Source organism: Crocodylus siamensis, chromosome 4 (assembly GCF_052110815.1).
Source record: "Crocodylus siamensis isolate JL-2025a chromosome 4, ASM5211081v1, whole genome shotgun sequence".
Classification (NCBI taxonomy): Eukaryota; Metazoa; Chordata; order Crocodylia; family Crocodylidae; genus Crocodylus; species Crocodylus siamensis.
In genome coordinates, this window is record NC_143398.1 from 229,868,582 (window position 1) to 229,895,441 (window position 26,860).

The 26,860-nt window shown below is 44.5% G+C and overlaps 1 long non-coding RNA gene across 1 annotated transcript; it reads left to right on the top strand.

Moving 5' to 3' along the window:
- Positions 1–2,551: 2,551 nt before the first annotated feature.
- Positions 2,552–26,860, top strand: LOC149867637 (uncharacterized). Its single transcript, XR_016442108.1, has 3 exons — positions 2,552–2,782; positions 8,370–8,456; positions 19,183–26,860. It is a non-coding gene; the product is annotated as an uncharacterized LOC149867637 (long non-coding RNA).

The following is a 26,860-nucleotide window of genomic DNA, read 5'->3' on the forward strand; positions in this document are numbered from 1 at the left end:
TCCCTATGGGCTGATGGATGCAGACAGGAAGCAGGCTAGGGAACTGAGGAGCAGGGCACTGGAGCAAACAATGCAGCCCATGGCTGAAAAGCATCATGGGGTGCTGGAGGACTGTGTCTTAACTTGAACCAGGAAGGGATCTGGGACAGAAGTTCTGTAAACTGGGTTGACCTAAATCAGGTGAGTTTAATACTACATGCAACCAAGTTTATCTTAAACCGGTTTTGGCTATTGTGAAAACAGTTTAAGTGCACTGAGCTTCTGTTCTGTTACAGGTTTAAACCAGTTTCTGATCACTTAAACTGGTTTATGTGTAACTTCTGTCCCTAGCTCCAGTGTTTTAGATGAGAAATAGTTACTTTGGTAACTTGCATCATTTAAATACTTTATAATGTAATAATAAAAGCAAGGAGTGAAGTCAAAATGAATGTCTGTTCCTTTTATTTCTTTATACCATACCCAGAAAGAGTGACCCTTCTGAGCTCTGGATACCTGAGGCTCATTTTAAAAATATGAAAAAAAATATAAAGCACAACAATGATTTTTAGGGGTGTGTGAAATGGGCCTTATTCAATTTGGATTTGGCCCAAATTGGGGACTGTGATTCAATTCATTGATTCAGATCACTGTCCCCAATTCAGTTCAGCCAAATCCAGATCTGAAGATCTGATGCTGATTCAGAGAATTGGCAATTCATCCATAGACACAGCTTTAAATGTTTTTTCTACATACCTTGAGGTACCAGGTGCAGCTCGTGAATGCTGTGATGCTGGGGCGATGAAATGTCCCACAAGAATGCGTGCTCAGCGAGAAACCCAGAAGTGCTTCCAGTCCTCTTCCGGGTCTGCCAGGGAGTGCACTGCCCCCCACCCCGCACCCTTTTGTCTCCGGAATTGGCCATTGGGGGGGGGCCCTGGGTGCCCCCCCAGACCCAGGAGGTACCGGTTGCCGAGCCACAGGGGGTGCAGAGGGGTCCCCCTGAACACTCCCTGGTGGACCCAGAAGTGCTTCAAGTCCACTTCTGGGCCCGCTTCTGAGCACATTAGGGAGCCCTGTGCTCCTGTGGGACACTCCATGCACCCCAGCATCGCAGCAGTCACGAGTTGCCTGATACCTCAAGGTATGTAGAAAACCCATTTAAAGCTTTGTCTCTGTCTGAATTGCTGAATCTTTCCAAATCTCTCCAAATTGATTTGGAGGGTTCCAGTTCAATTTGGAGAGATTACAGGGTCTCCTGATTCGATTTGGATTTTGAGATTCAGCCACCAAATGGGGCCAAATGTCCACCAAATTGAATCAGGGATCAAACCTTTACACAGCCCTAATGATTTTCAATTACCCCAGCACCACATACACAACAAAATCTTAAGACCTGCAACAACAACAAATCCTATCATTGGTCCCAATACAACTACCTCACAATCACTCCTTAATCCCAGCAACATGAGAAAAGATCACCTCTTAGTGGAAATCCTTCAGATGACTCAATTAAGAACGGCTATCAAAAACTACATACATTTAAGCAACAGAAAGCACTGGCAATAAATATACATATGTCCACCTTTAATGATTATTTATAGTCACATTGATGGTACAAATGATGTGTATAGGCTAGATATACTTAACTCAGAAAACCAGTTAGCATTTTGTATGTTAACCAGTCCTTACGTGGCAAATCCTTTTGAACAAGCATTGCCTCACTACAAGCCTGACCCAATAACTGGTGAAGATAAAAGAGCATTTCCTTTGGCTTCATGGTCATTACAGAGCATCTGGCAAATTGTAAGAACTATCACAATACAAGCCATAAGAATTTATTATTCCTTTGCAAGTGTTAGTTGCTGTTTACATTCTACTTTTCCTCTGAGCCCGTACGACTGAAAGAAACTTGACGTGTTGTGTATCTGATCCCTGTTTTGGTGTCTGGATTTTACAGCTCATTAGAAGAATGTGACAGCCATTGGTGACAGTTTGTTCCACTGGATTTCAGATCATCTCAGACTAACTCATGTTCATAAGCATGTGGAAATTGAAACCTGTCATTCTAATATTGTGTCCAAACGCTCTCCTCGTCAAAGTGACCAATCTAACTTATTTTTGGACTTGTTAAGTATTTATTTGCATTTAAACCTGACAACTGCATTTAAGAAGTCACTTACATTAAACCATTGATTGAAAAAAAAAAAAAAAAAAAAAGCTCCTCCCCCCGCCCCCAAACGTTATAAAATCGATTTAAAATGGTACGTTATTTCCATTTAACATGAAGCAGCTCACTAGTGGCAGCTTCATGGTTTACATCAAAGATCTCCACTTCAAGCTCCAACCCTAAAAACAGATCTATCATGGTATATTTCTGTGAAAGTCTATTAAATTTCTCTCTTTTAAAAAGAGTGTTTGTATTTCACCTCAGTTAGAGTGCCGTAAGCACAAAGTTAATACCCAGCCCCTCCCACAAGCTTAGAAAAGGTGCGAAAACAGCTTACCCTTCTGACATCAGAGGGAGCAGGGGGAGGAGAGGGGGAAAGTTTTTAAAAGCTGCAGGGAGTCCACGCCAGGGCAGACGCCATTTTGGGACCAGCAGATCAGTCCCTTCTGCCACAGTCTGGCCAACCGCGTCAGCGCCTCTCCGCCACCGACTGCCCCTGGCGTACCCCTTCCCTGAGCACCGACCCGATTTGCGATCCGAGTAGAGCAAGTAAAGACGGAGAGAGTCGTTGATTTGTTTTGTAAACAAAACACGTTTAATCAAGCCGCTGTACCTACGCACCTCGTTCATCGGCATGTAAGTAAACAAATAAAAGTTTCTTGTTACAATTTACAAGCTCATGCCCTGTTCTGCAATCAGGAGGCTCCGTGATCCGCAAACAGAGAAAAACAGAGAAAAAAAAACCCTCCTTCCCTCAAACACAAAACGAACCTCCTGACCCTGCAGGGCACAACAAAGAGTAATTCTGTATTTTTTGTTTGGTATTAGAAATGTGTGAATTCTATGACAAAGAACAGAAGTTATAATTTTTGGTTTCTGAAGGTTACTTTAAAGCACTTTGAAAAAAACCACAAGTTAGACACTTAAGACTAATCCAGCAGTCCAGTGAGTCAGTCATTAGCATGCAGCAGTATAAAATCAACATGCTGCAACTATTCAATTGTACTACACTGTATGCCCAGAAGAAGGATAACAAAAAGAACATAATTATGTGACAAAGCAGATGATGCAGTATGACAATGAACAGGAAGGCTTACAGGTACTGGATTGCTTTTTAAAATCCTCCCCCTAAGTTCAATGTATTTTAAGAAAGACAGAGAGAAATGAGAAAACCCATCATGGTGAAATAAGAATGAAGAATCAAAAGAGCAGACAGCTGTCTTAAGGTACCATTCTTTGTTTCATGGTTTATTAGCACAATCTTGCTGTACATTGGGTTTTCTCCTCATTTTAATTAGCATGAATGGCAATATTATGAAAATGTGCTGAGGAGTTGATAGTTATGGTTGTAGTTTCTATTACAAACCCTATTTTTAGTCCCACATAAGTTTGGCTAGAAAAAATGGGTTTAGCCTAAAAATTGGAAGGTTTTCTGTGAAAACGAAAGGGTTTGTTTCTACAATCTGAAGACAATTGGCCGTGCTGGTTTTGAGCTACAGATCACTAACATTACCCTAATTTGAGATGCTGACCCTGTACCTGAATAACGTCCTGTTTCTGAACATCTGAATATTTCATTTCCTTGATTTCCAAGCTGCACTGGGGAAAATATGCTGCAGTTAAATAAACTTACAACTGTTGCATCTAGTTGTTATAACATTTTTAGTGTGCTGTGTCTACATATACACATGGACAAATGTTGCCCTCTAATGGATGGTTGCAGATTAAAAGACAACATAGGAGTCCTGCATGTGCTTCACAGCTCGTGTCAAGTCTTCTCAAATTCAACTGGTAGAAAATGGTTTTGGTGCTGAAGGATCCAGGATCTTCTACCAGCTTTACATGCATGTCTTATTGGTGTACCAATGCACATATGTATTTGCAGCATTAGGCTGATTACAGATGTCTCAACCTGCCCTTACAGGCTACACTGCAAGGTAACCAATCTTTTGTAAGTGGCCCGTCACAAGTTCACACAAGCTAAATTGAGCTGAATCTGAGTAGACTCCAGTCAACTTTTCCAACCCAAGGCTCTATACACATCAGACTCATGATCACAGACCACACCTGACACTCTTCTTAAGCACTGCAGTCCAGCTTCCCTAGATCACACAACAAGTATCTCCCATGTATACCCATTCACTTGCACAAGCCCTCTCAGATTTTCTTCTAGGTTATAAGAGTGGTTCCTAGTTGAATTCCTTCATGGACAACATGACAGGGGAGCAAAGAACCCAGATTTAGCAAAGGAATTTCTTAACCACAGTCACTTTATTCTTCAAATAAGCCAAAAGAGGAACAGATTGTTGCACAGTTACCAGAAATTCTGAAATGCAGCTTTCCCTAATCTGATTTCACTTCTTCCATGAATGAAGTTTGTTTTGATCTAGACAGAGATCCTTCTACACTCTCAATCCCTCTGTTTTCTCTCTAGTTAAACCTGCCTAAATGTGGTGATGATCTACGTGTCCTAATCTCCTTTATGTCATGTGACTGGCTAGGGAGTTGCGGTTGCACGAGTCACATTGATACCCCTGCATAAAAAATGCCATTGTTTCCAATGCTTGGGAAAGAAAGTTGATACATCCGGACTGCAATGTAACAGACCCACAAGGAGGCATCATGCACCTTTCCCGGGGAGGATTGTGAGAGTGGCCATTCAATAGTCTTGGCCAAAGCAACATTATGTATGTGTTCTCCAAAGTATATACACCTTTGTTCAACAGAACTACCCTAAAACATTTTTTTATTCCAAAGATTGGAAAGATACATGCCACGTAGTGTTAGAGGTCATTTTAAGAATTCGTGAAAGTTTTACTAGCACCCAAGTAATCAATTGAGTCTCTCTCTTCACACTTCCCATGCTGTGGATTGGGTTATTAATAGTTACATTTTCTTTAATACTGCAATAATTATAGTAGAGGGCTGATCCTGTAAATTGCTAATCACTTTCAGGATGTGTTTAGTGGGCACGTCTACATGAGGTGCTTACTGCATGGTAACCTAATAACACTACGCAGTAGTGTGCTGGTCAAAAAACATGCTAATATGCTACTGTGCAGTGTTATTAGGCTACTGCAGAGTAAGTGTCACAAAAAAACTGTGCCAGCACTACTGCACAGTCCACATTCAGTTAATACTTCATTAAGGAAGTACTAAACTAAATGTGCAGGTACTATGGTGCATTAATGAATGTGTAGATGCACCCAGTGCCTTTCAAAGTCAATAGAAGCTGCAACATTAAGCACTTTTTAGAAACACTCTTCCTTAGACTGGGAACTCTAAGCCTGCTTTTGTATAGTAAAAGTCTTTTCAGCTAAAGGAATTTGTAATTGAATTGCTTTCAGGGAAAAAGCTATTCTAGAGTAAGTCTGAAGATGCTGAAATACTGGTGGGAGAGGTGTTAGACAGTTAACATAGATAGAAGGCTATCTCTTGCAATGTTTATAAATATTTAAAAATGAAAAGTTAACATTTTAGAAAAGCTCCTAGAAAAGATTTGCTTGGCAATTTTTTAATCTTGACAGACAGATTAATACTATTAAAGTCCAAAACAGAATTCTTGTGGAAAAAAAATAAGGTCTGTATAGCTAAAATAGACTTTCTAGTCTAAAAAAAGCAATATGTACCTTTTCATGGGCCTAATGATCACTTTTTATAATCAGTGAAAAGGAGAAACAGACAAGATAAAGCAAAGTATAGTAGGATATAGTTCTGGATTGGGTATGATATATGTATAAGATGTAATAAATTGAGTTTTGACTATAAAATAAACTTGTTTGGGATTTCATAGACATCATAGACATTAGGGCTGGAAGGGACCTCGGGAGATCATCGAGTCCAGCCCCCTGCCCAAAGGGCAGGAAGTCAGCTGGGGTCATAGGATCCCAGCAAGATAAGCATCCAATTTACTCCTGAAGGTGTTCAATGTAGGTGCTTGAACCACCTCCGCTGGCAGACTGTTCCAGACCTTGGGGGCTCGGACAATAAAGAAATTCTTCCTTATGTCCAGCCTGAAACGGTCTTGCAGGAGTTTATGACTAGGAGGGATGAGAGAATGGTGGAGCCACTTGATGTTTGAAATGCAGCAGGTGTCTCTGGTCCACGGTATGCGAGATACCAGAAGTGTGGAGCCTTGATTAAAGTACACACAATAAATATTGCGTTCTGTTCTACTTAATGAAGCTAGGCAAGGATATAATAAAAATGCTGAGGAAGTTCTTTCAGGTTTAATCCTGTGTTCATTTAAAATCAGGCATTTTGCTGTTGACTTCAAAAGCACAAGAGCAGTCTTAGATGAGCAGTAAGAATTTCATGAGTTTTCAAGAATATAAGAATTTATGATTGTGAAAGTCTCTCTTGACTGCCTCCCCTTAACTGTTCATTTCCATATTCTTAAACCACTTCAGTTTGACTGAAATATTCTCTGGTGTACACACAAGCATACATCATATATTTTCACTTTCATGTTAAAAAGAAAACTTAATGTAAAAGTTTGGGGTCAGCTGCAACAGAATGCATTTTCCCCATAATGCCAACTTTGCATAGATGGTTTGTAATCTTATCAGGATTCTCAAAAGAATTACAAGCGTATTATGTACAGCAGGGCATACATTATCCCACATATACGAATGTCAGTGTTTGAATATTGAAACAATGTTTTTAAACAACTATTACCATTTTATCAGAGTGCAGCTTTCATTAATGGCTATTTTAAAGGTTATAACCGCAAGGTCATTTACAATTATCAATCACTGTTTCCACTAATTTACTTTCAGAGAGATGTATGTTTCTTTAAGGACTGAAAGCTCAGGCCTTAAAACTGTAGTTTTGATGTTAGTGTAACTCTGGGAAAAAAGTGTGCGAATTAATTTTAGAGGGTTGAAAATTACAGGATGTGGCATGTGCTTGTGTGTGCACATGCCACATATTTCCATTTTAACGTTAAATAAAAATCTTCATTTTCAAGTTTGGGGTCAGTTGCAGCAGAATGCATTTTCCCCTATGATACCAACATCCTCGTTACCTTTTTGGAAAAGCAGCTTCAATACAAAAAACATTAACAGGAACCAGAAAGAAGAGATTCACTTGAGGAAGATGTTCCTGACAACTCAGGTAACAGCACTCAAAAAAGCAGCAGTGTGGATGGACAACTAGGGAAGGCTTTTGTGACAACTAGTCCAAAATCTTTTTCTTCAGCTCTAGAGTATCACAAATTGGTGTTCCTGTGTAAAATGCAGGATTCTAGTGGCTGGCAAACAAGACTGTGCCATTACTAAAGGAAATATCAATAAAATCCCATTGGCTTATTTCATGCTCCTACAAGGACAGACAAAAAGACCTTTGCCCTCACTAACACCCTGAGAAGATGCAGAAGAAGACTGAAACATCTTGGTTTCCCAAGTCAAGATACAAGAAAAAAATACACTGAAGTAGGTCATCAATACATCCTGTCTTTCGTGAGCAATCTGAGCTTTGTGCAGATGGTTAGTGATCTCCCCAGGACTTCTCAAAGGAATTATAAACTCACCATGCACAACTGGGCACACATCATCCCACATATACATGTAAGACAGCTTTGGTATTGAAACAATATTTTAAGACAACTATTACTATTTTATCAGAATACAGCTTTCGTTAATAGCTATTATAACAGTTAGCACCTCCAGGTCATTCACAATGATCAGTTTCCACTTTAAATACATTTCCCTTCAGAAAAATGTTATGTTTCTTTAAGGATTGAGGATCCAGCCTTAAATCAGTAGTTTTCATGGGGTAAAAAGTGTGTGAATTAATTTTTAGAGGGATGAGAATTACTCACCAGTATCTGTATACAGAAAGATGTTATAATCTATTGTGATGGTATTGGCAACAGGACAAGATACATTATGCTCACAGTGCATTGGAGGAGGGGAAGGAAGTATGTTCATCCGTGAAGGATAGTAAAACCAAATCGAGTTGTCAGACAACATCTCCATTCTGCAAGAAGCTGTGGATGATAAAGTACTGTGTATTATTTGGTAAATAATGAAATGGTACTTGGTGCTGTATAGGACAATGAAAAGGTCAAAAAAGAACAGAAAGATGCATGTGTCAGTGGCCATTTTAATTCAGAGTATCATCTTTGTCCTCTAGAGTCAGGACAATGCAGATTTGATGAAAGTTTTGCAGGGATGATTTTGGACTAGATCCTGTTGTCTTACAAAGGCTCATTTTACAACAGATGAACATGCTCTTACAGAAGTTAGTGACTAGACAACATCTACTGAAGACGAAGGCCATTATCCTCAATAAGGAGACTTCTGGTGAGGTAAGCAGTTGACCCAAGCCACTGGAGTGAAAGCTAAAGAGTAGAATAACAAGTGTTGCTTCATAAAAAAAATACACGATCCACACAAAATGCATTTTATCTTAGAAATTATGAGCTATGATAGGGAAAAAAATTGCTATGATTTTGTTGTACTCCCTTTTTATTTAAATGGAACAAAATTATATGGTATTGAGAGATTGTGGAGAGTTTCTAAGGATTACTGCACAATTATTGTGTAATTTCAGTCTGTGTCCTGCTGCCATTATACCATTACAGTCATAATCGTAGTTTGATAGATAGTCTCACACATGAAACATAGACATAACTTAAATTAGTGCATAATTGGGGGGAAAAATATATAGGACTTGATTTATTCAATCATACCAATGACGGGCAAACAGCAAGAAAAACTTTTGCAAATTTCTTCTATCAGTAGAATTTTGTACCATAGCAAAACCATGACATCGGTGATCACAAAGAGGATCTAAATACACTTACGGTAACAGCTACCTCTCAATTAAACCCTTGCTCCAGAGATGAAATCTAGAACAAAAGTTGCAGTCTATGATCTAGAAATAGCCAGTCAACACCTCACAAAAAAGAAACAGAAATAATCTGTGTCACAGAGTGGGGCCTAGGAGCGGCCGTGATCTCTCTAGCGCCAAGTAGGCGATTCAGCACCCTCTATCTTGCCTGCCACGTCTATCCTGGACGTACTGACCTGGTGCACCCCAGCCTTATGGGCTATGCGTGCCTCCAACCTCCCCTTTAGCATGCCCCAAGCTTTGCAGATGTACCAGACGTTATCTGGTCAGTTTCCTGTATGCGCCCTTCACCGGCACCCCTGGGCTTGTCACGCAACCGGCGCCCCTCTATCCGCTAGCCCTCTCGGGCCTACTAATTATATCTGCCCCCCCTCCTGGGGACCGCTCAATATATTCACCCCTCCTGGGGCCTCTCCACACACAGATGGTGGCCCCCACTGGGGCCTGTCCCTCCGCACACTAGCCCTCTCCGGGCTCTCTATAATCGCGGACTCACCCTCCCCGGGCTCGTCTCTGTAGTAGCACCCTACCCTGGGCTTCTCTTCCCGTGTGCCCCCACTTTGGGGCAAACACGAGCCCCTCAGGCTTCTTGCTGGTGCTCCTTGCAAGTGGGGCTCAGGTGGCCTTAGCTGTGCCTGGCCCCCAAGATCCTCTTTTCCCCTTCTCAGGGCTGGGGTATTACACCCCAAACTACAGTGCCCTTGCCAGCACTGTGCACCTTGTCAGGGCTGGGGTAATACACCCCTATTATGGTGCCCTCGCAGGCCCCAGGGTCCCCACCACTGTGGAGTCCCTCAGGGACTCTTCCTAATTGGGGCTCAGGCAGCCCTAGCCTTACCTGGCCCCCTTGACCCCTTTCTCTGGGTCCTGCCCCCCTGGGACTTCTATCTATGCCCATGCTGGGCTTCCTCTCACTAAACGTGCCCTCCCCGGGCTCCTCAATCTGTTTGCCCCTTCTAGGGCCGGGGTCTAGACGCCCCACAATACAGCACCCCTCTCTGGCACTGGGAGCACCCCACCTCCCTGGGGAGCTCCTGATGAGGCCTCCTCCACCCCTACAGCCTCACCCAGTCCTCTGGTATTACAATAACTAAACAGAACCATAAGCCAATCAGCTGTAACACAACAATAAGCCTCCTGGCTAGAACATAGGATCTAGGCCCACCTGGCTCTCTTGCAGAGGACTCCCAGTCAGGGTTCTCTCCACCCTTACCATGGTACAGCCCCTTGGGTGCTCAGGCTGCACTGCTCAGCTCTCCTGCAGAGCTCTTACACCTCAGGCTACCAAAAAGGAACTGCTGCTAGGCTTTGGCCTGGGCTGTTTATAAAGGCCCGGCCCTGCCCCCTTCTGGTCATGTGACCAGCCTGGCTGCTCCGGCAACCAACACCTGTGCTGTCTCAGGGAGCTTCAGCAGCCCTTATTCCTTCATAAGAACAGGACACCCAAGTGCACCTGTGACAATCTGGTTTTTGGAATTAAATATTCTCATCCTAATGTCCTGTCCCACATGCATTTTGGCTTGTTTAACTCTCTCTATCAAGGGTGGGCAAAATGCAGCCTGGGGGCCAGGTGTGGCCCACCAGGCCATTCTATAGGGCCCACGGAGCCCCTAAAAAATTTAGAAAATAATATTAATCTGCCCTGGGCTGCCTGTCATGCAGCCCTTGATGACTTGCTGAAACTCAGTAAGTGACCCTCTGCCCAAAATAATTGCCCACCCCTGCTCTATATACTCAGCAATACTGACTGTGTGCCTAAAGCTTGAGCATGGGTGGCATCTCTAATCAGTACTCCAGTTCAGTTTCCTGGGCCTTCAGTCTTTGATTTCTCTGCAGAAAGTGGCAACAAAGTGCCAGATCTATTGGTCACTTAGGTGTCTGACAGATGTTATACTCAGGACCCGATTAACTGGTTAATCACATCTTAAGTAGTAATTTGACCATACTTTATTCAGTTAACGGTGTGATAAAACAAGAAATAAGTCACAAAGTTATTACACAAAATATATCTAATGACTTTGTCGCTGGGTCCCATCACACCTTTGATTGAACATGTGGCCAGTACTCCCAGTCTTCATAGCACACCAGAGCCCTTCAAGGTTCCTGTGTGCTCCAGAAGCTGGGAGTACTGGTCAGCTGATTGGGGGACTCCTGCCTGGGAGAGCCCATCAGCTGATTGGAGCTTCCAGCTGTGGGAGCGCATGGGGGGGGAGGGGGAGCCTTGGCTCCAGTGTGCTCCTGCAGCTGGGATTCCCATCAGCTGATCGGGACTCCTAGGTGTAGAAGCACATGGCTGGCAGCATATTGCAGGCAAAGGTATGGTCTGCTCCCCCAGCTGTGAACCCCAGTCAGCTGATTGGAGCTCCCAGCTCCAAAAGTGCAGGATCCCCCTGCACCAGCAATATTGTCCAGTGTGATCTGATGTTCAGTCCCACAATCATGCCCTGGCCATGCACATTAGGGTTGTGCAAAGCTTCAGTCGCTGATTTGATTCAGAGGAGGTTTGGCCCGATTTGGCAGCCAATTTGTAAATCAAGAGACCCATTAATCTCTCCAAATAGAATGGGAAGCCTCCAATTCAATTTGGAGAAATTCAACAATTCAGCCATAAATGCAGCTTTATATTTTTTCTACATACCTCAAGGTACCAGGCACAGCTCATAAATGCTAAGATGGTGGGGCAGATAGAGAATCCCACAGGCGCATGGCAGGGCCCCCCACATTCTTGGTGGTGAACCCCCTACCATCCCCTGGCTCAGTGACTGGTGCCTCCTGGGTCTGGGGGGGCACCTGGGGTCCCCCCATGGCCAATCACTGAGCCGATGGGCTGTGGGGGGAGGGACCATGTGCCCAGAAGTGGACCTGAAGGATTTTTGAGAGTTCCCTGCACCCGCTACCCACTGCACCAGTCTGGCAGTGGGGGCTGCTGCCTGGCTGTGACCTGCTGTGCACCTGCCAGACCCGGATGGGGACTGCACAGCCAGTAGAGGCATGTGCCCCTCTGGGCCAGCTGCCAGTGGGCTGTGGCTGTACAGTTGGCCTTTGTGCACTTACATTCCTGAACCATTCTTTTTCTTCTTTAGCATTCTTCGTATTCTGTAGTATAAGAGCCCTCAGCTGAATATATTTCCAGAGCGGATAGTACTTTACTGTAAGTGGGCTCAGCTCCTCACCTCACCAAACTAGACATTATAATTTGACTATGACTATGGCCAGGAGGACATGCTGTGACAGTTCAAAGCAGGCTATCACACTGGGAACTTTTTCCAGGCAATAGCTACCCAGATGACCGGGCAGGAGTACACATGGCAGAAGTGCTGCACAAAGGCCAACTGTACAGCCACAGCCCACTGGCAGCTGGCCCAGAGGGGCACATGCCTCTACTAGCTGTGCAGTCCCCATCCGGGTCTGGCAGGTGCACAGCAGGTCACAGCCAGGCAGCAGCCCCCACTGCCAGACTGGTGCAGTGGGTAGCGGGTGCAGGGAACTCTCAGGGCTGGACAGGGCTGCCTGTCCAGCTGGCACAAGGGGTAGTGTCCCCAGGTACCAATTGGCCAGGCCCCAGAAGTTCCTGAGGGTTCTTATCCTGCCTATAAGCTGAATATCTTATACCTATGCAGCTCAGGGCTCTTATACTTGCCAAGGCTGTTTTTTGTACTGTTGGGGCCAGGACAGGGCAGCTTTTTACACCGCTAGGGCCAGCACAGGTGCTGGCACCAGGCTCTAGCAGATCCAGGAGGAGCCAGGCAGGGTTATTTTGCCCCAAGTAGCACACCCTGCACCACACCAAAGTGCATGTCCAGGCACGTGCATTGAGGCAAAAAGCCTTGGCTCAAATTTGGACTGCTTCTATTTAAGCTGCTGCAAGCACATGTGCCTGCATTTGTGGATGCACTGTAACAGAGCAAATTTAAATGCAGTAATATTTACATAGAGCAAGTGACCAATGGGATTTCCTTTTGATAGTCTTTCAGCACAACCGTTTCTATTACTGGAGAGTCACAGCTGGGTCAATTTACCAGGCTCCTCCAATAAAATAAAAATAGGCCATTACAGCAGGTGGACTTGCACTGTTTTTGTAAATGTTATGTTCAAAGATACTGAATAAAGAGTTACATTGATTTTAGATGCTTCTCAGTAAAGGAAAGACAGAAGCCTGTAGTCATTTAAGTTTTGTTGGTGATTTTTAAGTAATAAAACTCCTTGTTTTCTACTTACTCAGTTTAGTTGCCTATACCCAGCTTAGAAGGCAATTTATCCTTCTAAGAAAAAAAGTCGTGTTCAGAAGTCTTGGGAATTGTACCCTCGAGTGAAAATGTTCTTGTTTTGTATTCTGTGATCTCTGAAGGTGATATAATTTTGTTAGAGTTACAAGAAGTTGTACTGGAAGAATAATTAAGTTTAAGACTTGTACAGAGTAAAGTATAGTAAGCATTGTCAATTCAGACTATCCAAGTGATTGTGAGAGTTGTCCAGAAAGACATTTTATAACTGTTACATAGATACAACGGTCCCTGATTATATTAATGATATTTTCAAATGTATCTTAATCTTATTTCACTTTATATACTTGGCCTGCTCTTTGAATAAGAAATGTTCCTTTATTTACTTATTTAGTGTCTGAAACATATGCTAGACACTTCATATAATACATAGATATGATTCTCAATCAAAAGAATTTACAATATTACTTAAAACAAGACACCAACAAAAATCCAGGTGGGGAAGAAACATTACAGTTATTAATAAAATAATGCAGCTGTTTTATAGCTATATATGGAAAAATCTGATTAAAAAATATAAGGAATGAGATTTATTGTTATGGTATCTTTTTACCATTACAGTAAAAGATGAACTTGTACCATAAAAAAAAAAAGATTCCTAACTTATGGAAAGGATACCCATGCCCGTGTCCCTTCTGTATACAGGTTCTATATGCCTCAGTATAAATAGAAACATTACCCAAAGCACCTCTAACTATAGATGGGGTTATAATTAAGGCTGGGCATTTTTTCCCAACAAGTAGTAAATAAGCCCCAAAATATGGAGCTTTGGTGGAATCCTACCTCATTTTGTAAATGTCATGACATTTTGTTTTGACATTTTCTAAATGAAAAGTTCAAAAGCTTTATTTAGATCCTGATTTTGAAAATTTGTTTAAAACATGATCTAAATTTTAAGGTCTTTTTTAGGATTAAATAACTCCAAAATGAAAATAACTATTTTTGTTTTGAGTCCAATTGAATGGATAACAAATTGACCTCAAATATAAGTTTAATTTAGTTAAATTCAAAGGACTTCTGTTTCAGTTTAACTTGAACTAAATTTGTTTTCCAATTTCTTTTTTCCAGTTCAACAGCCAACAAAAGAACAAACAAACAAACAAAACACAATCAAGAACAAACCCCTGAAAAATCCCAGGATTATTTATAATTAATTTAGATATCTCTAGTCCTCAAAGGTGTCAATTGTGACACCTTACCTTAAAGTTATTAAGCCATCTTCCTGGTTCTCTCTAATTTTTCCATCTCTCAATTAACTTTGTCAGTGGTTCCTCTATGAAACATGACCTCTACATTCTTCTTTCTCCCAACATCAATGAGATATTGCTTCATTTCAATGCATTATTTTGTATATAATTACAACCAAACACTATAAACTGTCAAAACAATGGTGAACAATCTTCAGTTTATGAAAAACGAGAGACTAGGAGGTAACATAGGTTGAGCCTTTGATTTTTCCTCCATACTAGACACTGTAGCACCAAAACTATCTTAAAAATAATAAGACGGCCATTGTATTGGTATAGTAATTTACTACTAACAGGTAACATTATTTGTTCAGTCAGACTGCTAGAACAATTAACAAATGCAGTCATTAAGATACTAAGGTGGGGAAGAACACTGGCAAAAAAAAGACACGTGGGAAAATACAAAACAAGCATTCAAAATATTGCTACATTATATACAGTTTTGAGAGAAGGTCACAAGATAGGAAAAAATTGTGCTGTTTGAAAACAAGAGCTAGGCAAATCAATGACTCCTTACCAGCCATATCTCATTCATATCTTTTTCTAAATAAAAATCCCTCTTTCCCTTACCTGTGCAGAAACAATAAGAAAACTGTTCTCATATAGTTGACTTGATCTGTTTCTCAGGTATCTGTAGAAGACAGAAATCCGATAAATTCACTTTAAGGAGAAAATATTTCTTCCATTTTCCTCGTATATAAACGTTTCTCCTCTCCAGGTAGTTTCCTCGATCACGACAATTATTATTGGTTGTACTGTAGTAGCATATACATTTCAGGGATCTCAACCAGAATTTAGGGCCCTATTGTGCAAATAATGGTCCAAACACGCAAGAAAAGGACAGTCCCCAGCCCAGCCAGCTTACAATCGAAATAAACATGTTGTCCTGTGAAATTTGCAGTTAGAAGCAACTCCAGCTGCAAGTTCATAACTGCTCAGTTAGCTTTAATGATTTAGCATTTTTACGCTTCTGAAATGCCACTTAATTTGTCACTGGGTGGTAAAAGGTGTTTAGATAGACTTAAGACCTGCATTTCAAGGGTCCTGAGCACCTGGAGCTCCAATTAACTTTGATTAGAACAGTAGGCATGCAATGCTGCTAAAATTCATACCCACGCAGAAGAAAAAAAATCATTGTATTCCTTTTGAAGGTGATTGCTATTATCTTTGAGTGTGAGAATACCAACTCAGAAGACCCAAGATGAAATACAACTTTTTGTATAACGTATCTGTGCATTCAAGTCAGTTGTGCAGACAAATCATTTATGTATGCTTGCAAATGAGTATCTGATATTTTGAAAATTAGTAACTGAAAGTGAAAGCTAGAAATGCTTAGGTACTCCTTTAGCAACTTGAGTTATTATGGCTGAAATCATGGAACTGTTGGAGCCAATATGTAACCCCCAGGTCCTTTTCTGCAGAGCTGCCGCCCAGCCAGTCAGCCTCCAGCCTGTCCCGGTGCATGGGATTGTTCCATCCTGTGTGCAGGACTTTGTACTTGTCCTTGTTGAACCTCATGAGATTTCTTTTCGCCCAATCCTCCATTTGTCTAGGTCACTCTGAATCCTAGCCCTACCTCCCAGTGCATCTACTACTCTCCCAGCTTGGTGTCATCTGCAGACTTACTGAGGATGTACCCTATGTCATCTTCCAAGTTATTGAGGAAGACATTGAACAAAACTGGCCCCAGGACTGACCCTGGGGTCACTCCACTTGATACCAGCTGCCAACTAAACATTGACCCATCGACTACTACTCTTTGCGCCCGATGTTCCAGGGAGTTTTATATCCATTTTATAGTCCATTCATTCAGCTCATAATCCCTTAGCTTGCCTGTGAGAATGCTGTGAGAGACTGTATCAAAAGCCTCGCTAAAATCAAGGTACACCACATCTACCCATCTCCCCACATCCACTGTGCCAGTCATCTCACCATAGAAGGCAATCAGGTTGATCAGGCATGAATTGTTCCAGTGACTCCATGCTGACTGTTCCTAATCACTTTTTTCTCCTCCAAGTGTTTAGAAATGTTTCATAGTTTCATAGTTTCAGAGTTGGTAGGGTCGGAAGGGACCTGAGCAGATCATTGAGTCTGACCCCCCAGGACAGAGTACTGGGGTCAAACGACCCCAACAAGGTGTTCGTCCAGCCTCCTCTTAAAGACCCCCAGGGTAGGAGCCTGCACCACTTCTCTTGGAAGTCGGTTCCAGACCCTACCCGCCCTGACAGTAAAGGAGCACCTCCTGATATCTAGCCTGAATCTACCCTCTGCCAGCTTGTGACCGTTATTTCTTGTCACTCCTGGTAGCACTTGGGGGAACAGGGAGTCCCCCAGTGCCTGCTGGTCCCCCCCGACTAGTTATTAACAGGCCACTAGATCCCCCTTCAGCCTTCTCTTGTGGAGGCTGAACAGGTTCAGGTCCCGTAGCCTCTCCTGGTAGGGCTTGCCCTGCTGCCCCCTGATCATACGAGTGGCCTCCTCTGGACCCCCTCCATGTTGTCCACATCCCTCCTGAAGTGCGGTGCCCAGACCTGGACGCAGTACTCCAGCTGCGGCCTGATCAGTGCCACCTAGAGGGGGAGGATCACCTTCTTGGACCTGCTCGTCATGCATCTGTGGATGCATGACAAGGTGTGGTTGGCCTTCCTGACTGCCTCCCCACACTGCTGGCCCATGTTCATCTTGGCATCAATGATGACTCCAAGGTCCTTTTCTGCCTCTGCACTGATGAGAAAGGAGTTCCCGAACCTGTAGGTATGGTGCTGGTTCTTCCTCCCCAGGTGCAGCACCTTGCATTTGTCAGTGTTGAATCCCATCCTATTCTCATCTGCCCACCCCTGTAACCTGTCTAGGTCTAATTGTAGCCTATTACTCCCGTCTAGCGTGTCCACTTCTCCCCACATCTTAGTATCATCTGCGAATTTGAACAGGGTGCTTTTCACCCCCTCATCCAAGTCAGTGATGAAAACGTTGAACAGTGCGGGCCCAACGACCAAGTCCTGGGGGACCCCACTGCCCACATCCCTCCAGGTCGAAAATGATCCATCCACCACCACTGTCTGAGTGCAACCCTGCAGCCAACTAGTGATCCATCTGACTGTGTAGGTATCAATGCCACAGTCTCCTAGTTTTTTAATGAGAATGAGGATCTGCTCCATGATTTTTCCAGGGACTGAGGTGAGGCTGACTGGTCTGTAGTTCCCTGGATCCTCCTTCTTTGCTTTCTTAGATATGGGCTCTACGTTTGCCCTTTTCTAATCATCTGAGATCTCTCCTGATCACAAAGGGTTTTCAAAGATGATGGTCAATGGCTCTGCAATCACATTGGCCAAATTCCTCAGCACCCTTGGGTGCATCCCATCTGGCCCCATGGACTTGTACATGCCCAGATTTTCTAAGTAGTCCCCTTTTCTTTCACCACTGAGGGCTGCTTACCTCATCCCCAAACTGTGCTGCCTGGTGCAGTAGCCTGGGAGCTGACCTTGCCTGTGAAGACTGAGGCGAAGAAGGCATTGAGCACTTCAGCCTTTTCTCCATTCTCTGTCAAAAAGTTGCCTCCCCCATTCAGTAACAGACCCACACTTTCCCTAATCCTCCTTTTGCTACTGACATACTTGTAGAAACCCTTCTTGTTACCCTTTATATCCCTTGCTAGCTGGAACTCCAATTGTGCTTTGGCCTTCCTGTCTTCATCCCTGCATGCCTGAGCAATGCTCTTATATTGTTCCCTAGTTATTTGTCCAAGTTTCCACTGCTTATAAGCTTCCTTTTTTGTGACTTAGTTTACTAAAGGGTTCCTTGCTAAGCCAAGCTGGTCTTCGGCCATACTTGCTAGTCTTCCTGTGCATCAGGATGTTTTGTTTCTGCACTCTGAGTAAGTCTTCTTTAAAATACAGCCAGCTCTCCTAGACTCCTCTCCATCAAATGTTCAGGGCTCTGGAATGGGTCCAAATATTGCTGGTTGGCCCTGGAGTTTCCTACCTATCCTACCCAGAATGAGGAGAGTCTTGATATCACTGTGGGGGAGGAGGGGAGCCAGCAGCCCCCAAAACCCCACGATCCAGAGCTAACAAATCTATTTTATGCCCTTCGGGGCAAAATGCCAGCGCGGGGACACTCACCATCCACAGGTATGCACGGAAGAAAGCCAATGAGGCTGCCCGGCCCACTATAAAGGAGACGCCAGCAGTGGCTTAGGAGGAGGGACTGGAAGGAAGCGGCGGCGGAGTGGATGCTGGTGGGAGCGCCCGGGCATGGACGCAAGTAGCCTGGTGGTGCGGGAGGACCTTTTGGGGTAAGGGTAATGCCCAGTGGGGTTCAGGATCTGGGAAGGAACCGGCCCACCCCGGACACTGACTGTTTTGAGCCAGCTGGAGTGGCTCGACCCGGCAGGAGCTGGCGGACCGTACTTGCGCTAATAGAGGGGCACCTACAGAGGGTAAAAGTGCCCCAACTGAGATTGAGAGGGCCCAGTGGACCCCATAAGCCCCTTGAGCAAGCTGAGGAGTTAAACGGAGGCTCAGAAGAGGGTACTAGCCCCACAGTGGACAGGGAAGGACCGGGGAGGCTCGCGAAAGGCCCAAGCGGCCCCAAGCTCCGGGGAATCCCTGGCTGTCAGTATTAAGTTGTTTCCTTATCTTTTGGTTTACAGGCCCCAGGCAGGATACCCTGATAAGTGGGCTGACCAGATTGTTGCTTACGCTATGGAGGTACGGGTGAGGGTGTAGGGGCGGAGGAGCCCTCGACAACGTGGGACCCCTAGGACCCAGGAGTCTCACCTTCGGACTGACACACGCTGGATTATCAACACTGAACCAGGAGATCATCAAAGTCGTGGCAGGCAGTCCGGAAGCGTTCAGCCTACAAAGGAGCGGTTCCTGGTGGATTACCCAGAGGACGGTCCCAACACGGGGAGGCGGAGGTTATGGCAAGAACCAACGACATCGGAGCCAACCCCCAACAATCACCATTCAGCAGAGTGTGGGTACTGAGAGACTGTTTTGGTGGTACTAACCACAGGAGATTTATTGTACAGGACTGCTAGTATTACTGCCCAGGGAAGGGACTATATTCATCATCTCAGGATTTGTGCAGGCTTGCTCACAACCTAAACAGATAATTAGATAAGTTGCGCAATTAATAACATAAACTATATCTTCTAATTTGTGATTCTGAAGAAAAACACTTGACATGTGTCAAAAGGAGGTGGTTAAATGGTTGGATTTTTCTCCAACTGCAAATTCAAACCACATTCCACCTCTTTTCTCTCCTTATCTTCATGGAAGAAATCTCTCTCAGGAGAAAGCTGCTTTCCCAGAGAGTGCTAAGTAAAAACAAAGGAGAAATTTCAGTTGGCTGGCAAATCTTTTCAACTTTGGAGTAATTATTTCCCTGATTTCATAATGTATTTCTACATTTTGCCTGCAATCCAGTATGCAGCCACCATTTTTAATTGCTGTCATCCAGTTCTTGTTCCAAATCAATACACTGGTTCTCTTCTAGAAAAAAGCTTACCTTATAGTAGATAATTGGGGCAGTTTGTGGCCGGTGAGGCTGCAGTACTTTTTGAAGATGGGTTGGGGAAGAGGGAAGCATGCAATTATCACTGTCAGCAGTGGAGCATGTGATTTGAATACAGGCTGCCCTTTGCAAGAAAGGTTTAACAAACAAACAGCACAAAACACAGCTGATAGGGTTATAGCAGCTGAACAAACAGACACGTGTATAATTATCACTTTCTGCTGCTTTTTTGATGCCTATTTAATGAATTAGCCAATACGGTTGTGACGATGTGATGGCAATTACAACAGCTTTGTGCATTGTCTTCTGTTTGGAATAAACAGTCTTCTATTTGGACAAACAGGTGGAGAAAGTCCAGAGAAGCTGAAGATGGGGCATATGAAAGAGAAGAGGAGATGGGACAAGTGACTGAAAAACTGGTAGAAAACATCAGTTGACAAGAGGGAAGGAGGGAGGGAAGAAGAGAAAAAGAGTAGTTCTTAGTTATTATCATGTATAGTAACATGAGTTGTAGCAAGGGAAAATAATGGGAAGAAATGTGTAGTAGAGATTCACTTTTCTTCTCTCTATACTTTATCTCTGAAAAATATCACTTGCAGACAAAATTCAACTACCATTTTATGCAAGTAATTCACAAATCCATTTCATTCCTCCCTATCTTTTGCTTTCTGCCCAAGCTAAAGTCTGGGCCTGTCTCTCTGACTTTTCCTTATAGTTCTCTATGCCTCAGGTAAAATCTGAAATGCCTCTTAATCTTTCTCCTAAGCTTTCCTTGCTCAATCACAAAGGACAGCACCACCATACTGCCTGTCACTCAGGTCTGCAACCTGGGTGCTATGCTTGATTCAGTCTTCTCTTTAGTTCCTTTCATTCAGGCCATGTCTAAGTCTTGCAGAATCTTTCTATGGGTCTGAATGCTTGGAACACTTCCAATTTGTCAGGCATTCAGCACTATGATATTTGGCCCCCTCGAAGCAGTTCAAAATGGCATGGCTGCAAAGGCATGGAGCAACAGTGCTGTCCAGTGAGGCCCCTGGCCTCCAGAGGTGCCCAAGGACAGCTGAATGCACAGGAGAGCACTCCTTGCCTGTAGTGTCTACCTTGCTCCCTCACTCTAAGGCACTGGTTCCCTAACTCTGACAGATTGTGCACCACCAATTTAAAACAATACAACCTTAAGTACCACCGGCAAGTTTTTGTCATATAAAGTAATTATAATAAATCTGTTAACATGTACCACTGACAGATTGTCTGTGTACCACTGGTGGTACACGTACCACAGATTGGGAACCACAGCTCTAAGACATGGGGTGGGAAGCAGGGCATTGTGGGATGCTGGAGAACTGCTGGAAGGTGCAGACCTTCCAGGAAGCACTTCGAAATGAAGCGCTTCAAAGACATTCATTTTCTAGGGTCATTTTAAAGGGTTTCGGCTATTTTTAAGTGCTGCTCCAGTATGATCAGCTGTACTTTTGCTGTTTGGAGATCTTCAAAGGTACTGGGAGCACTTCAAGCAGCATGTCTGCCCATGGTCTATGTAACATACATAAGACATGGGGTTTCCTATCCAGCTACAGCTCTTGTCAACTTATGTCCAAGTGAAAACAGTCTTCCTTCTGGCTTTGGCAGTCTTGTCCCACTCATATCCTTATATAAGGCTGCAAATATGTTTCTTTTAGCTTGTCACTTTCACCTTTTCACCACTTTCTTTGCACCCTTTCACTGGCTCCCTCTTCTCTATCTCAATACATTTCACTTTTAAGGTACTTCCTGGCTTATACTTCCCTACTGGTCATCTCTCATTCAGTCTTAACAAATCAGCTCCTCTGTCTGGTAAGCCTACAATATGCCAACTTCCATTACCATTTTGTTAATCTCTTAGACTTTCACATCTTCTCCCAGACAGCCGCTCAAGCCTTGGAAATATTCCACACAAAAATACATGCAAAACACATTCATTGTTCTTCAAATGAATGGTCAAAACTGCCTTGCTATAAAGTCTGCTTGACAACTGCCACAGTTTTGGTGGGCTAGGACCACCACCAATCAAGATGACCAATATGATCTCCCATCTGACTATACCCACTTGTTTTCTCTTGTTTTTATATTAGACTGTAGACTTTTGGGGGCAAGGATAGTCTTTTTGTTCTGGTTTGTACTGTGCCTAGTACAATGAGATCACGGTCCATAACTACAGCAGGAGAATGTGATATCAAAGAACAACTTTTTATGTATTTTACATTTCTCAGCAAATAAGGTACCAAGAATAGAAATCCAGATTTTATATCTGATATTTGAATGTGTAAATTTATGCAGAAGCTCCAAATGAACATGAGTCACCAATGCAATGCTGTAGCCGGCGGAAAAAAAAACATGCATGCATCTACCGATGCATCTTAAACATCCTCACACTTATCCTCACACTCTACTCAGCCTTTGTGAGGCTGCAGATGGAGTAGTGCATCCAGTTTTGGGCACCACACTTCAGGAAGGAAGTGGAGAGGCTTGAGAGAGTCCAAAAGAAGTCTACACATACAGTTAGAGGTATGGAGAGTAAGCCATAAGATAAGAGGCTGAGAGACTTGGGTCTGTTCAGCCTGGAGAAGGGAAGACTCAGAGGGGACTTGGTGGCAGCCTGTAAGTATATAAGGGGTGCATATTCAGGGACTGGAAGAACATCTGTCATAAATTGGTAGAAGACTGCTTTAGTGTAGACATAAGGGAAAACTTCTTTACAACTCAAGTGTCCAGGATCTGGAATACACTCACCCCAGAGGCAGTAAAATCACCTACTCTGGATATCTTCAAAAAAATCTGGATGCTCACATTGCTGGGGTCATCTGATGATCCTGAGAGGTCCCTTCCAACCCCTAACATATATGAATCTATGACTCTATAAAAGGTGAAAACTTGACTCCACTGAACACAATGGCAAAAGTCATATCTGGAGTACTGTGTTCAGTTTCGGAGTCCCCACTACAGAAAGTATGTGGGCCAACTGGAGAGTCCAGTGGAGGGTGACAAACATGGTGAAGGGGCTGGGGGACATGACTTATGAGAACAGGCCGAGGGAACTGGACTTATTTAGTCTAAGGAAGAGGAAACTAAGAGGGGCTTAATAGCAGCCTTCAACTACCTGAAGGGGCGTTCAAAAGAGGATGGAGCTAAACTATTCTCAGTGGTAGCAGATGACAAAACAAGGAGCAACAGTCTCAAGTTGTAGCAAAGGAAGTTTAAGTTAGATGTTAGGAAGAATTTTCTCAGTAGGTGAGTAGTAAAATGCTGGAACAGGTTACCCAGAGAGGTGGTGGAAGTTCCATCCTTGGTGGTTTTCAAGACCTAGCTAGACAAAGCTTTGGCTGGGGTGATCTAGTTGTGGATGGTCCTGCTCCAAGCAGGGGGATGGACTAGATGACTTCCTGAGGTCCCTTCCAACCCTAACTTTCTATGATTCTATGAAATAGCCCAACTGGCTATGCATCTCCCACAGCACAATATAAAACAACTCCTTGGGCCACTTCCAACCTCAGTCCTCTAGAGAGTTGCTTTCTTGGGCTCTGGCAAACATTATGCCTAGGACATGATTAATCTGTTAATCATACCACAAACAGTGACACTGCCACACATTCAGGGAATTAACAGTGCAATGAAATGAGAAACCAGGTACAAACATGTTCCACAAAATAGGTGGAACACTTTTGTCACTGGTTTCCACTGTGTCTTGAACATGTGGCAAGGTAGCCTTGCCATGAAGCCTGATGCTTGGTTGACAACCACCGGGTGCAGTGCTGAATGGGGCTGTACCTCATAGCTTTCATTGCAGACCTGGGAGCCCATCAACTGAATCCCCCCAATCAAAAGGCTGACAGTCACAGGACAGCCCTGCAGCCTTTTCAGAGTGCTAGGCCAGAGTGCTATGAGTGTCACTGTAACCCAACACACAGCTTCCCCTATCATGCCACTCCCTGGGCTCCCCTGGCAGGAACCTTGCTAACTCAAATTGGGTTGCACGGTTCTCCTTAAAATAATGGAATTTTTGGGATCAGTCTCCAATTCCAACTATCATACCATGTATGTGTGGCATGACATGATGAGTGCTTGTTGGGGTCAGAAGTCAGATCTCGTTGCACCATTATTTCAATGTCTGCCAGGGGCTCTTGGTTTATTGCACTTCTCTCTCCCTTGTGCTCCTCACAGCTCCAGCACACACATCCACTTTACGGTCTGCTGGTAAAGCTCATTCACTCCTTGGAGCTCTCCAGCAGGGCTCAGAAGCCTGAGAGCTCTTGTATTGTTAGCTATCCAGCCTGAATCCACTCTTTTCCCTCTCATACCCTTTTATTAGCCTAAGAGGCAAAACTAGAAGTGAACCAATTTACAGTCTTAAAAGGCTTATTCTTGGATTTATTTGCAACTCAGTATTCCCCTTTCTTCAGTAGTTCACAACTCACAAATTAAAAAAACAGCAAAATATAATTTCCACATTCTCCCTCAAAAAAGCTACCATAGTATATATTAAAGGGGTCCCTTTGTTTTTTCACACTATATTTTTTTTCACATATACCACTTACGTACTGGTTCATGATTGGTGATAGGCATGCCAAAAAAGGGGCATTAGGTTGGAAAGGAAAGATGGGGAATTTATCTGGGTGATTGGCATTAATGTCATTAAGCATTCTTGGGGCTCTCAAAGGAAAAATGGAAGATATATCATTGCTTAGAAAAGGAAAAGAAAAGATAGAATTGTCATCAAAGTTATGTAGACAAAATACAAATAGAAAAGGATACTGTCCATGGAGACAGTTTATTATATTTTTACATTACTGAACTTATCATCATTACTGGTCTATTTCTAAGGTTCCCTTAACTGAGGAAAACTCACATTTACAAGAAGTTCAGGTGAAAGTGCTCAATATTTGGTTCCTACATGTCAAAGGGATTTGGCAAGGAGCAGGGAAGACAGCCAGCTCCATCATGTGAGTCTTCCCCCAGTGGCACATGTGTGCCAGGAGCTGCACGTGTGCCACAGTGAGCCCCGTGCAATAGAGGCAGGTGGGCCAACCTGGCTGTGCTCCTTGCTGCCATGTGTGCAGTTCAGGCCAGAGCTGTGCTCCACACAGTGGAGCAGCAGTGCCTGCACAGGCCACAAGAGCCCCGAGGGCCCACTACCTGCTGCTGCCACCGGCAGCTGGGGCTGTGCACCATGGGGGAGAATGTGTGGGGGTGTCCCCACACTCCCCCACCTCCCTCATACCCCACAAACCCCACACACTCACACCCTACCCCCACAACCCCCCACCCTCCACATATACACACACCCCCGCAACTTACCCTACACCCTGCCCAAACACAGTCACACCCTCTCATAAACCCCCTGCACCCAACCACACCCCACACACTACATACAAGAGTAAGACTGTCACGGAGGCACTGGGGTGCTCCGTGCCTGAGAAGGAGATAAGGTGAGCTGTCCTTCACCAGGGCAGCTCAAGTGCTGATTGACAGAGCTGCCAATCAACAGGGCGGTGCAGCTGCAGGTTGCTAGGGCAACCAGCTGGTCAGGTGACTGGAAAGGGGCAGGGCCGGGCCTTTTATAACAGCTCAGGCCTGGGTCTAGAAGCAGTTCCCTTCTGGCAGGAGCAGGAGCAGGAGCAGGAGCAGGAGCAGGAGCAGGAGCAGGAGCAGGAGCAGGAGCAGGAGCAGGAGCAGGAGCAGGAGCAGGAGCAGGAGCAGGAGCAGGAGCAGGAGCAGGAGCTCTGCGGCGGAGAGCTGAGCAGCAGAATTTACGCTGGCAGTTTGACCGCTGCAATGATGCGAGGGGAGGGAGAGAACCCCTGAGAGAGGTATGGGACTGAGCCAGCATAGTTGTGGAGTTGTGATTATTACACCGGAGGACTGGGTGAGGCTGTAGGGGAGTGAGGAGGCCTCAGGGGGCTCCCCAGCAGCCTGGGGGTTCCCAGTGCCCAGTAGGGGCACGGTGCCAGTGGGGCACTACAGTTTGCGCAGGAGAGGCACGGTGTTTGTGCCAGAGAGAAGCATGGTGTTTGCCCAGTGGGGCAAAGGACCCAGAGAGGGGTCAAGGGGGCCAGGCACGGCTGCGGCCACCTGAGCCCCAAGCGTGAGGAGTACGGTATAGGCCCAGTAGGAGGGCAACAGCCGCGGAGAGCGCGGCGTGGGCCCTAGAGAGGGCAAGGCTCCAGAGGGGGTGGAGAGCGTGTGTGAGGAGCGCAGGCGTGGGCCCAGAAGGGGGGCAACGGCCGCGGACAGGGCGGTGGTGGAGAGCCAGGCCCAGGGACACCAGGCGGGTGATGAGCCTGGGGTGCTAGAGAGAGCACCAGAGGGCAAGGGACCGCACAACGTCCCACGCATACCCCTTAAGGGAGGGGTGCAGAGAGGTACCCCATTTTGGAGTAGGGCCAGGACCATACGTACCATTCACCAGGGAGATAAAGGCAGCCTCCCATTTAAAACTCATTTAAGATCAAAGTCGGGGCGGGCAAGAATCTGAGGGTGCTGAATACAGCCTTGAGTGACGGTAGGGGGCGCTAGGGAGTTCACAGCTGCTCCTAGGCCTCACTCCCTCACAGACTTAATTTTGAGTTATTATGCAATTACCTCTATATACAGTACACACAAATATATGACAAATCATGACAAAAATATATTTTGTAATAAAATTAAAATGTTATAGTAGGTGTTTGACTTTTACTATATGATTTGGGGGTTTTTTTCTGGTTCCTAGATCGCAACCCTTTCCCTCCCTCCCCACCCAGCCAGGAGTATTTCTGGGGGCAAGGGGAGAGACTTCC